This window comes from Eptesicus fuscus, chromosome 5 (assembly GCF_027574615.1).
Source record: "Eptesicus fuscus isolate TK198812 chromosome 5, DD_ASM_mEF_20220401, whole genome shotgun sequence".
Taxonomy (NCBI): Eukaryota; Metazoa; Chordata; class Mammalia; order Chiroptera; family Vespertilionidae; genus Eptesicus; species Eptesicus fuscus.
The window spans coordinates 103150725-103161584 of record NC_072477.1 but is presented as its reverse complement, the minus strand read 5'-3'; the positions used below and the strand labels follow the sequence as shown (position 1 = coordinate 103161584).

Genomic DNA, 10860 nt, shown 5'->3' with positions numbered 1-10860 from the left:
CGGGTGAGGCCTTGTGCACCTAGGCCCGGGTGAGCCCAAGTGGCCCTGGGTCTGGGAGAGGCCAAGCGTCCCTGGGTCCGGGTGAGACCATGTGTCCCTGGATCCGGGTGAGGCCTCGTGCACCTAGGCCCGGGTGAGCCCAAGTGGCCCTGGGTCTGGGAGAGGCCAAGCATCCCTGGGTCCGGGTGAGACCATGTGTCCCAGGATCCGGGTGAGGCCTCGTGCACCTAGGCCCGGGTGAGCCCAACTGGCCCTGGGTCTGGGAGAGGCCAAGAGTCCCTGGGTCCGGGTGAGACCATGCGTCCCTGGATCTGGATGAGGCCTCGTGCACCTAGGCCCGGGTGAGCCCAAGAGGCCCTGGGTCGGGGAGAGGCCAAGCGTCCCTGGGTCCGGGTGAGACCATGTGTCCCTGGATCCGGGTGAGGCCTCGTGCACCTAGGCCCGGGTGAGCCCAAGTGGCCCTGGGTCGGGGAGAGGCCAAGCGTCCCTGGGTCCGGGTGAGACCATGTGTCCCTGGATCCGGGTGAGGCCTCGTGCACCTAGGACCGGGTGAGCCCAAGTGGCCCTGGGTCTGGGAGAGGCCAAGCGTCCCTGGGTCCGGGTGAGACCATGTGTCCCTGGATCCGGGTGAGGCTGCGTGCACCTAGGCCCGGGTGAGCCCAAGTGGCCCTGGGTCTGGGAGAGGCCAAGCGTCCCTGGGTCCGGGTGAGACCATGTGTCCCTGGATCCGGGTGAGGCCTCGTGCACCTAGGCCCGGGTGAGCCCAAGTGGCCCTGGGTCTGGGAGAGGCCAAGCATCCCTGGGTCCGGGTGAGACCATGTGTCCCAGGATCCGGGTGAGGCCTCGTGCACCTAGGCCCGGGTGAGCCCAAGTGGCCCTGGGTCTGGGAGAGGCCAAGCGTCCCTGGGTCCGGGTGAGACCATGCGTCCCTGGATCCGGATGAGGCCTCGTGCACCTAGGCCCGGGTGAGCTCAAGAGGCCCTGGGTCTGGGAGAGGCCAAGCGTCCCTGGGTCCGGGTGAGACCATGTGTCCCTGGATCCGGATGAGGCCTCGTGCACCTAGGCCCGGGTGAGCCCAAGTGACCCTGGGTCTGGGAGAGGCCAAGCGTCCCTGGGTCCGGGTGAGACCATGTGTCCCTGGATCCGGGTGAGGCCTCGTGCACCTAGGCCCGGGTGAGCCCAAGTGGCCCTGGGTCTGGGAGAGGTCAAGCGTCCCTGGGTCCGGGTGAGACCATGTGTCCCTGGATCCGGGTGAGGCCTCGTGCACCTAGGCCCGGGTGAGCCCAAGTGGCCCTGGGTCTGGGAGAGGCCAAGCGTCCCTGGGTCCGGGTGAGACCATGTGTCCCTGGATCCGGGTGAGGCCTCGTGCACCTAGGCCCGGGTGAGCCCAAGTGGCCCTGGGTCGGGGAGAGGCCAAGCGTCCCTGGGTCCGGGTGAGACCATGTGTCCCTGGATCCGGGTGAGGCCTCGTGCACCTAGGCCCGGGTGAGCCCAAGTGGCCCTGGGTCTGGGAGAGGCCAAGCATCCCTGGGTCCGGGTGAGACCATGTGTCCCAGGATCCGGGTGAGGCCTCGTGCACCTAGGCCCGGGTGAGCCCAAGTGGCCCTGGGTCTGGGAGAGGCCAAGCATCCCTGGGTCCGGGTGAGACCATGCGTCCCTGGATCCGGATGAGGCCTCGTGCACCTAGGCCCGGGTGAGCCCAAGAGGCCCTGGGTCTGGGAGAGGCCAAGCGTCCCTGGGTCCGGGTGAGACCATGTGTCCCTGGATCCGGATGAGGCCTCGTGCACCTAGGCCCGGGTGAGCCCAAGTGGCCCTGGGTCTGGGAGTAGCCAAACGTTACTGGGTCTGGGTGTGACCATGTGTCCCTGGATCCGAGTGAGGCCTCGTGAACCTAGGCCCGGGTGAGGCCACGTGCCCCTGGGTCTGGGAGAGGCCAAGCGTCCCTGGGTCCGGGTGAGACCATGCGTCCCTGGATCCGGATGAGGCCTCGTGCACCAAGGCCCGGGTGAGCCCAAGTGGCCCTGGGTCTGGGAGAGGCCAAGCCTCCCTGGGTCCGGGAGAGACCATGTGTCCCTGGATCCAGGTGAGGCCTTGTGCAACTAAGCCCGGGTGAGGCCACGTGCCCCTGGGTCTGGGAGAGGCCAAGTGTCCTTGGGTACGGGTGAAGCCAGATCCTGGGTCCGGGTGAGGCCGTGCGCCCCTGGATCCATCCGGGTGAGGCTGGGTCCCAGGCCCGGGTGAGACCACGCGCCCCTTAGGTATGGGTGAGGCCACGTGCCCCTTAGTCCAGGTGACGCCGTGCCCCTGGGATCGGCCGAGACCAAACCAGAGGGAGTCAGACCTCCATTACCACCATTTGTCCACCACCCAGAGCTGAGGGGTCAGTGCTGACATGTACACATAAGGAACTACTGGACATCGAAATTGGGTCTCAAAAGAACTGTTGGTCCAGGGGGAAGCTCGCTACAGATTGATTCATTTGCCTGTCAGCATAAATATTATTGCTCGTCTCACATTCAGTTCTTATCAGTATATATCTAGTGACATTTGATCTCGTTCATCTAGAGGAAATGATGAACAACATAGACTGAGGAACAAGAACAGAACCAGAAGCAAGGAGGCATCGATCGGACTATCGGGCCTCAGAGGGAGGATACGGGAGGGTAGGGGGAGGGTGGGGGGAGGGGGAGAGTTCAACCAAAGGACCTGTATGCATGCATATAAGCCTATCCAACGGTTAAGTTCAACAGGGGATTGGGGCATGCGTGGGGAGAGGGGTGGGATGGGAATGGGGGGATGAGGACAAATATGTGACACCTTAATCAATAAAGAAATTAAAAATAAAAAAAATTAAAAAAAAAAAAGAGTCTATGATGGTAGCTTAACTGCCCTCATCTTGTTTGAACAAACTTTAGCTCTAGATTTCTGTCCCATGTGTTTACTGACTACCTTATATTTTTTTTCATGATACAAATATATTAAAAATACATGAAAAAATAGGAATGCACAAAAGATGTCAAGTCTCTCAGAACACTGCAAGTTTTCATTGCACCTTTCACCATCTTGGGCAAATTGCATGAACATTCTCATCCTGGGTAGACTTTGCTGGTACTGTTGGAAATAAGAACTGGATCTTATATGGCAATAAGAGCAATAGATCTTTTTGCTTGGAAAAACAAAGCAATTGGAAAACAATTAAGAAATAGAAGTTATATGAGAAGGGAGACATATAGTAAGTACACTGCTTAAGTCAACAGTAAATATTTACATAGTTAATATTAAATGGACCATTAACGTAAGTATTAGAAGAATGAAAGAAGGAAATAAGAATAGGTGGTTATGCTAAGTTCACAAAATCCTGTCAAAACACTGGGTCCCAAGTTAAAATATACCAGAAGCATCAGCTAAACTCGTTCTGCATGTTGCTACTGGAAGTGGGGCTTAGTGTGTGGGGCTGCTCTTTTTCATTAAAAACTCATAATTCTTTATTGTTGAGGTTCTTAGTTGAGACAACAATCTTCTTGAGCCTTTACTCTCATGAATAAAGGAGTTTGTTGAGGAATAGCTGTGGCTCCAAGAATAATGAGGAGGTCTGAAGAGGGAGACTTGAGGCTGTGTTCTCACAGCAGTCCCCAGACCTTGACTGCACCGTGAGAGTGATGGTTTCTTACCGTGACCCAGGTGGCCCCAGATGCCCGCTGCACCAGCTGTCAGCAGCAGGTTGAGCCTCCCATCACAACCGGGACCAGCAAAACCCAGGCCCCACACTCGCCTCCTTGCCCACTCATTCAGTTCCAAACCACAGGTGTACAAAGGTCCAGGTGATAGCAGAACCCACCTCACATGTCCCTGAAAGTTCCAGGACCTTAAAAGTTTAAACACTCTGTTGGGAAGGTGTGTTTGCATGATGTGAAACTGTTCAATTTTTTTTTTTAAAGCCAAGTAGACATATTACTTTGATGAAAATAAAAAGAATAAAAAAGGAGAGGCCTTTCTGACCTTTAAATAGAGCCAGCTTCTAGCATTGTCAAGTACTTTTGTTTAATTCCTAAGTTAGCATTTTCACATGGGATAGGTAGAACATTATTTGAAGGTTTGGTTTTTATTTTACTTCTTTATTTTAAGAGATGCAGAGTAGTCATTTTTCTGGCTACAGTTAAGTAAAAGGTAGGCAATGAGCTATGCCTCTAATTAGGAAAGAAAGGCATACAGTAAGTGGGTGCCTTCTTCCCAGGGTCTTGTTCCGAGCTCATAACCTGGACCTTCCCTTTCCTCCTTTACACCCTTTGCACTGACATTTGGAACTTGATTATCCCAAAAGCAGTCACCTGAAATCGCACTGTGTCCTTAGACAGAGAGCTGAGTGAGGGTCCTGGCAGGGACGGGTGTCCATGAAAGAAGGAAGAAATTGCAACGCTACAGTACATATTTCTAGTAGTTGGAGCTAAACAAAAGTACAACCAACCTAATCCTAAAGCTCGTGCCAAACACAATGGTGTGAAGACCTCTGTGATGAGTGAGTCCAGTGCGGTGGGAAGAAAGGCCCACTCACCACAGAAAGCTCTAAGGAACAGCACTGCCCCGTGATCTGTGTTACCTATGAAAAGGGACACACAGAAGGTAAATGGCCACAGGCAGTCTGAGCTCTTCACACGTCTGGCTTCCCCTCCAGTTAGATTGCAGACAGTAGAGCACAGAGGGGCAGCCAGGAGGAACTGCAGAAATGCTTTGAATGAAATCTGGAGGGCAAGAGAGGACTTTATAAAGCAACTTCACATTTAATTTTTTTTTGTTTTATTGAGATATAATTGACATATACTATTATATTAGTTTTAGGTGTGCAACATAGTGATTTGATATATGTATATATTGTGAAATGATCACTGTAAGTTTAGTTAGCCTTCATCATCTCACATCTTTTTATTCACAAATTGAATCACTGGTAAGTTTGTCACTGGTGTACATTGTGTCTGATCTGTTGACATGCACTTCTGGAAACATATGAAACATTGGGGAAAACTGCTTCCATAGTGAAAATATTGTTGCAAGTTATAAAAACCACTTTCTGAAGAAAGAAAAATGCTGGGAGGAGAAGCAGGGAGTGTGCCTCTTTGGACCCTGTGCAGAGTGGGCACGGGGATGTGGCCAGGGACCAGATCCCAGATCTCAGGGACTCTGTCAGGTAGGCCTGGGCTCACTGCACACACACAGCCAGAGACAAGCCCTGGAGAGATGTCAGCTCCTGGTACTTCCCACCATCGTCCACCACCCAAGAAGTGAGGCTGGGGTCCCTGCACCGCGCCCCCACAGCGCTGCCTCGGAGTCAGCTGGGACTGAGGAACCGGAGGACTCACTGGAGTGAGGATTGACCAAGGAGGGCCCTGGATGACCCACACTTAAAATCATAAAAGAGATTTTTTTTCTTTTTAATGAGAAATCTGAGCTAAAAAGAAGCATACTGACATGAGACTTGGGCATAACTACACACATTTCTCATTTCCTGGACATGTACACTTTGTTGGGTTGATTACTCACAGTTGGTTGGGTTGTGGGTTCAGGCTTTGCACTGGGGACTTGGGCAATCACAGTTTTTTTTTTTGTTGTTGTTTTTTTTAAAGAATGTCTATAGCATCTTTATTATTTGGGGGATGGCAATCACAGTTTTGTGAGTTAAAACAAATAAAGAAGATTGTATATGCATACCTCTAAGTGGCTCAAAGCGAAAGGAGAAAGCAGGGTCTGCGTGTCAAGCTGGCAAATGGACTGGAAAAAACATGTTCCCTCACGTGCTGACTAAAGGGGAGGATTGTGTATATCAAATTTCCTGTGCCTTTGTCCTCTTATTTCTACCCACCCCTGCCTTGCCCTGGCCTCCAAAACAAAAGTAAACTAAGCTAACCCTAACTAAAGGAAACAAACGAATACAAAAGTGATAATGGTGGCTAGCTTACAGATAAAGAGTTGTGAAAAAAAGTCAAACTAGATTTTGAAGTCTGCCCTGCTTAAGCTACTTCCAAGTGGTTAAATCACAGGTCTGGTTTCCCCTCCAGTTGGGGTGCCCTGGTTTTAGGATACCCCAGGTGTCTTTAATTATCTGAGGGCTATTGTGAAATTATAAAAATAAAATTACTTTAAGTTCTGCACTTTAAAATAAACTCACACCTTATATTCTCTAAAAGCACACAATTTTAGTGGGGAAAGTGATTGTGAAACCCAGCCCAACAGATGCCACAGAAATCAAAATACCACTTTTTAAAAAATATATACTTTATTGATTTTTTACAGAGAGGAAGGGAGAGGGATAGAGTTAGAAACATCGATGAGAGAGAAACTTCAATCAGCTGCCTCCTGCACACCCCCTACTGAGGATGTGCCCGTAACCAAGGTACATGCCCTTGATTGGAATTGAACCTGGGACCTTTCAGTCCACAGGCTGATGCTCTATCCACTGAGCCAAACTGGTTAGGGCCAAAATACCACTTTGTATTTGAGTAACGCTCCACAGCTTCGAGAGCATTTTCTGATTGCTGGATTAGTGACTAAGCAAGTAAATTAATACAAAAGATGACTGTTCTAGCCTCAACACTGCACTAGAGGGAGAAACAGAGACCTGCCCTTCCTTTAGCAGGAAGCTATTGCTACCGGTACATAGTAGCTCAACTGTGAAATTGGAAAGAGTCCGGTGGCTGCCCCGGTCTGCTGTAGCATTGCTTGGGCGAGGCAGATAGGGTCACTGTCGAAGAGAAGTGGGGAGAGCTCCATGCTGGCTCTTCATTTGGCCGGAGCGCCTCTGGAAGTTGAAGTCCTGGGCAGCAGCATGGGTGGCTGGCCAGGGCCTGATGGAGGAGCCCCATTCTCCCACTTTCCCTGGCTAACAACATACATTTGGATATTGTTATACAATTCTTTGCTTTACAGTGAGAAATGGAAGTCATTAAGCCCCATATAAATAACATCTTTGTCCAGGACTGTGATTGCCAATGCTATTTTCTCTGTGGCTGTTTCTCCCCTCTATAGTGCCTGGGGGTCCTGGGGAGGCCTGGGGGGAGGAGCCCTCTCTAGAGAACATGTGGTGAGACCTGAGTCAGTGCTGGCACCAGAGGCCCTCTCAGTGAGGTCAGCTCTTTTGAGGAGCTGCTCTGGGTCTTTCCTTCAAGATGCCCAGAGGAATCTACACTCCTTGGACTCTACCATTTTTCAAGATCAGGGCACTGAGCCTCAGGCCACCAGGTGGGAAGGCAGAGAGCCCTGCCCCACCCCACCTCTGCCTCAGCTCCCCATCTCCAGAGCTGCTCCCCTCACTGCTGACAATGCAGGTTAACATCCTGCATTTGGGCCTGGTTCCTGGAAGAAACACGGCTCTTGGGGATTGAGAGAGCAATTTACCTTTTCTATGTTCTTCACTGCAAGTGCTTCCTGGCAGTCCAAATAAGTTGCTGATATAAAGTTCCTACAGGACTTTACAATTTACAAAGTGCTTGACCAAATGTCATTCAGACCTTCAAATGACCATGTGAGGCAATGATCAGCTAGTTAGAATGCCTACCCTGTGGTGGCAAACATAGCAGTACCTTAGTTATTCCTCAAGCAGTGAGGGTTGAGTATCCATTTTTCTGAACTATGAGATCGAATTAGTAATGGAAGGCCCTGACTGAGATCTGGGTCTGTTTATTCTGAGCTCACATGCTTACCAACCTGACTGGCTACCTCTCAATGTAATTCTTAGAACTGAGTTGTATTCAGAGAAACAAGGGTCTGCTACCTGCAGCCATAATAGGTTTATATTTATTTTATAGTAATACCATGGAAATTGGAGAATGGAGAGCAAAATGGATTGTAAAGAAAATAAATACAAGCAAAACTGAGAGAAAGGAATGTTTGTAATGGAAACCATAACTTGGAGAGATTAAGGCCTCCTGCTTAATCAAAGCTTCTTTTCCTCCTCTTGCCTCTGGATTCACCCTGCATAGTGCTGGCCCACCCTGTCCACTCCCACCTGAGGGCTGAAGTGGGTGTTCTACTTGTGGTTTTAATGCCCGATTGGACAAGATGGCTCAGGGGCTCTTCATATGAGAGGAACAACTGAATGAGCAAATGGCCCAGGGAAGAGAAAGCTGCTTAGAAGGCTGATAGACAACCTAGAAAAAGTTAATGAAGGATATTACTAATGAGGTTTGTGGTATTTTTCTCTAGAAATATAGTCCAGAGGGTATATTGAGTATTTAAAGAATTAATTAAAATTGGAAACATAGAAATGCATATTATATCAATAGTTCATGTGACCACATGTGACATTCACATGTACTACATACAATTGTTCTGAATACAATTTCCAACCCATAAATGAAAATAATTTGGCAAGTTAATAATTTTCACAGTCTTCTCAATGGTAGATAACCATCATATAAACTCATATACGCTCCTGGAATTTGACATAGTTTATTTGTATTTTGGGGATTTGGAGCTACTAGTAAAGCTGCATTAAGTACATCAACATTCACTGAATCAATCCAGAGAATACTGTTGTATTATTTTATATTTTACTCTGAAAGAATAAAATAAAAAATCTTAGAATAGAAAAACATATGTAAGAAAAATCTTTATTTCCTTTACTTCCTTTGTAAATTGCCCAATTCTGGCTGTATGCTTTTAACTTATTTCAATATTTTTACAATGTATAGTTAGATCTGAATAAAAATTTTATCATTCCCCAGAACATAATATATATTATAGAAAACTACTGTCATTCTGTATTTACACTGACAAACAATTACAAAAGGAATAATCTGGGAACTAGAGTCTAGTTCATTTTCTGCAGTAGTCATAAAAAGCAAATGTTTGTTTTCACTTAGAAAATAGGATGAACATTATGCTAAGTGAAATAAGCCAGTCAGAGAAAGATAAATACCACATGATCTCACTCATTTATGGAATATAATGAACAACATAAACTGATGAACGAAAACAGATCCAGAGACAGAGAAGCAGCGATCAGACTGTCAAACCTCGGAGGGAAGGTAGGGGAGGGTGGGGGTAAGAGAGAGAGATCAACCAAAGGACTTGTATGCATGCATATAAGCCCAACCAATGGACACAGACAACAGGGAGGGTGAGGGCATTAATGGGGGGGGGGGAGTGGTTTCAGGGGTTAATGGGGAGATGAGGACACATATGTAATACCTTAATCAATAAAGAAATTAAAGATTGAAAAAAAAGAAAATAGGATACATTTAAAAAAATGAGATTAGACTTCTGGTCAAGATGGGGCTGTAGGTAAATGCAGTACTCGCCTCCTCCCACAACCACATCAAAATTACAACTAAACACGCTCCGCCATCACCTCAGGGACCTCGAGTGGTTTGCCAAGCAGTGACGACAGATTCCAGTAGCCAGGAGCCCACACCTTCAACCCCAGATGATGTCTGGCAAAGGCTCCATGATTCTGGCCTACAGTGGTGGCCTGGACACCTCCTTCATTCCTGTGTGGCCGAAGGAACAAGGCCATGATGTCACTGCCTACCTGGCCAACATCGGCCAGAAGGTAGACTTTGAGGAAGCCAGGAAGAAGGCGCTGAAGCTCGGGCCCAAAAGGTGTCCATCGAGGACGTCAGCAAGGCATTTGTGGAGGAATTCATCTGGCCCTCCATCCAGTCTACTGCACTGTACGAGGACCATTACCTCCTGGGCACCTCTCTGGCCAGGCCCTGCATCACCCGCAAACAAGTAGAGATCGCCCAGCGAGAGGGAGCCAAGTATGTGTCCCACGGCGCCATGGGAAAGGGCAACGACCAGGTCCGGTTTGAGCTCACCTGCTACTCACTGACCCACCCAGATTAAGGTCATTGCTCCTTGGAGGATGCCTGAGTTCTACAACCGCTTCCAGGGCTGCAGCGACCTGATGGAGTACACCAAGCAATATGGAATTCACATCCCAGTCACCCCCAAGAACCCGTGGAGCATGAAAGAGAACCTCATGCATCAGCTACGAGGCCGGAATCCTGGAGAACCCCAAGAATCAAGCCCCTCCAGGCCTCTATCCAAAGACCCAGGACACGGCCAAAGGGCCCAACACCCCTGATGTCCTTGAGATTGAGTTCAAGAAAGGGGTCCCCACGAAGGTGACCAATGTCAAGGATGGCACCGCCCACCGCACGTCCTGGGAGCTCTTCCTGTACCTGAATGAAGTTGCGGGCCAGCATGGCTGGGCTGCACAGACATCGTGGAGAACCGCTTCATCTGGATGAAGTCCCTGGGTATCTACGAGACCACAGTGGGGACAGTCCTTTACCACGCTCATTTAGACATCGAGGCCTTCATCATGGATCGGAAAGTGTGCAAAATCAAGCAAGGCCTGGGCTTGAAATTTGCCGAGCTGGTGTACACCGGTCTCTGGCACAGCCCCGAGTGTGAATTCGTCCGTCACTGCATTGCTAAGTCCCAGTAGAAGGGAAAGTCCTGGTGTCTGTCTTCAAGGGCCAAGTGTACATCCTCTGCCGGGAGTCCCCACTGTCCCTCTACAACGAGGAGCTGGTGAGCATGAACGTGTAGGGCCATTACCAGCCGATCAATGCCACCGGTTTTATCAACATCAGCTCCCTGAGGCTGAAGGAATATCATTGCCTCTAGAGCAAGGTCACTGGAAAATAGACTAGCTGACAATGAGGAGCTGGGCCTTCTCACTTTGCCCATATCCCAAGTACAGGCTCTAATTGTCCTGATAATTTGTGGTTGTGACTTGTTCTCTGGGCGGGGCTGGCAGCTTAGTGGGGGTGCCAGGCTCCAGCTTTGTTCCCTGGTCCCCTGTAGCCTACAAAAGTAGTCAGTGAAGGGAAGAGTGGGGGTGGCTATGGTGGGGAGCTA

General features: G+C 49.5%; 1 pseudogene; it reads left to right on the top strand.

The window, feature by feature from the left end:
* Positions 1-9418: 9418 nt before the first annotated feature.
* On the top strand, positions 9419-10647 carry LOC103299455 (argininosuccinate synthase-like; annotated as a pseudogene).
* The last annotated feature ends 213 nt before the right edge of the window (positions 10648-10860 follow it).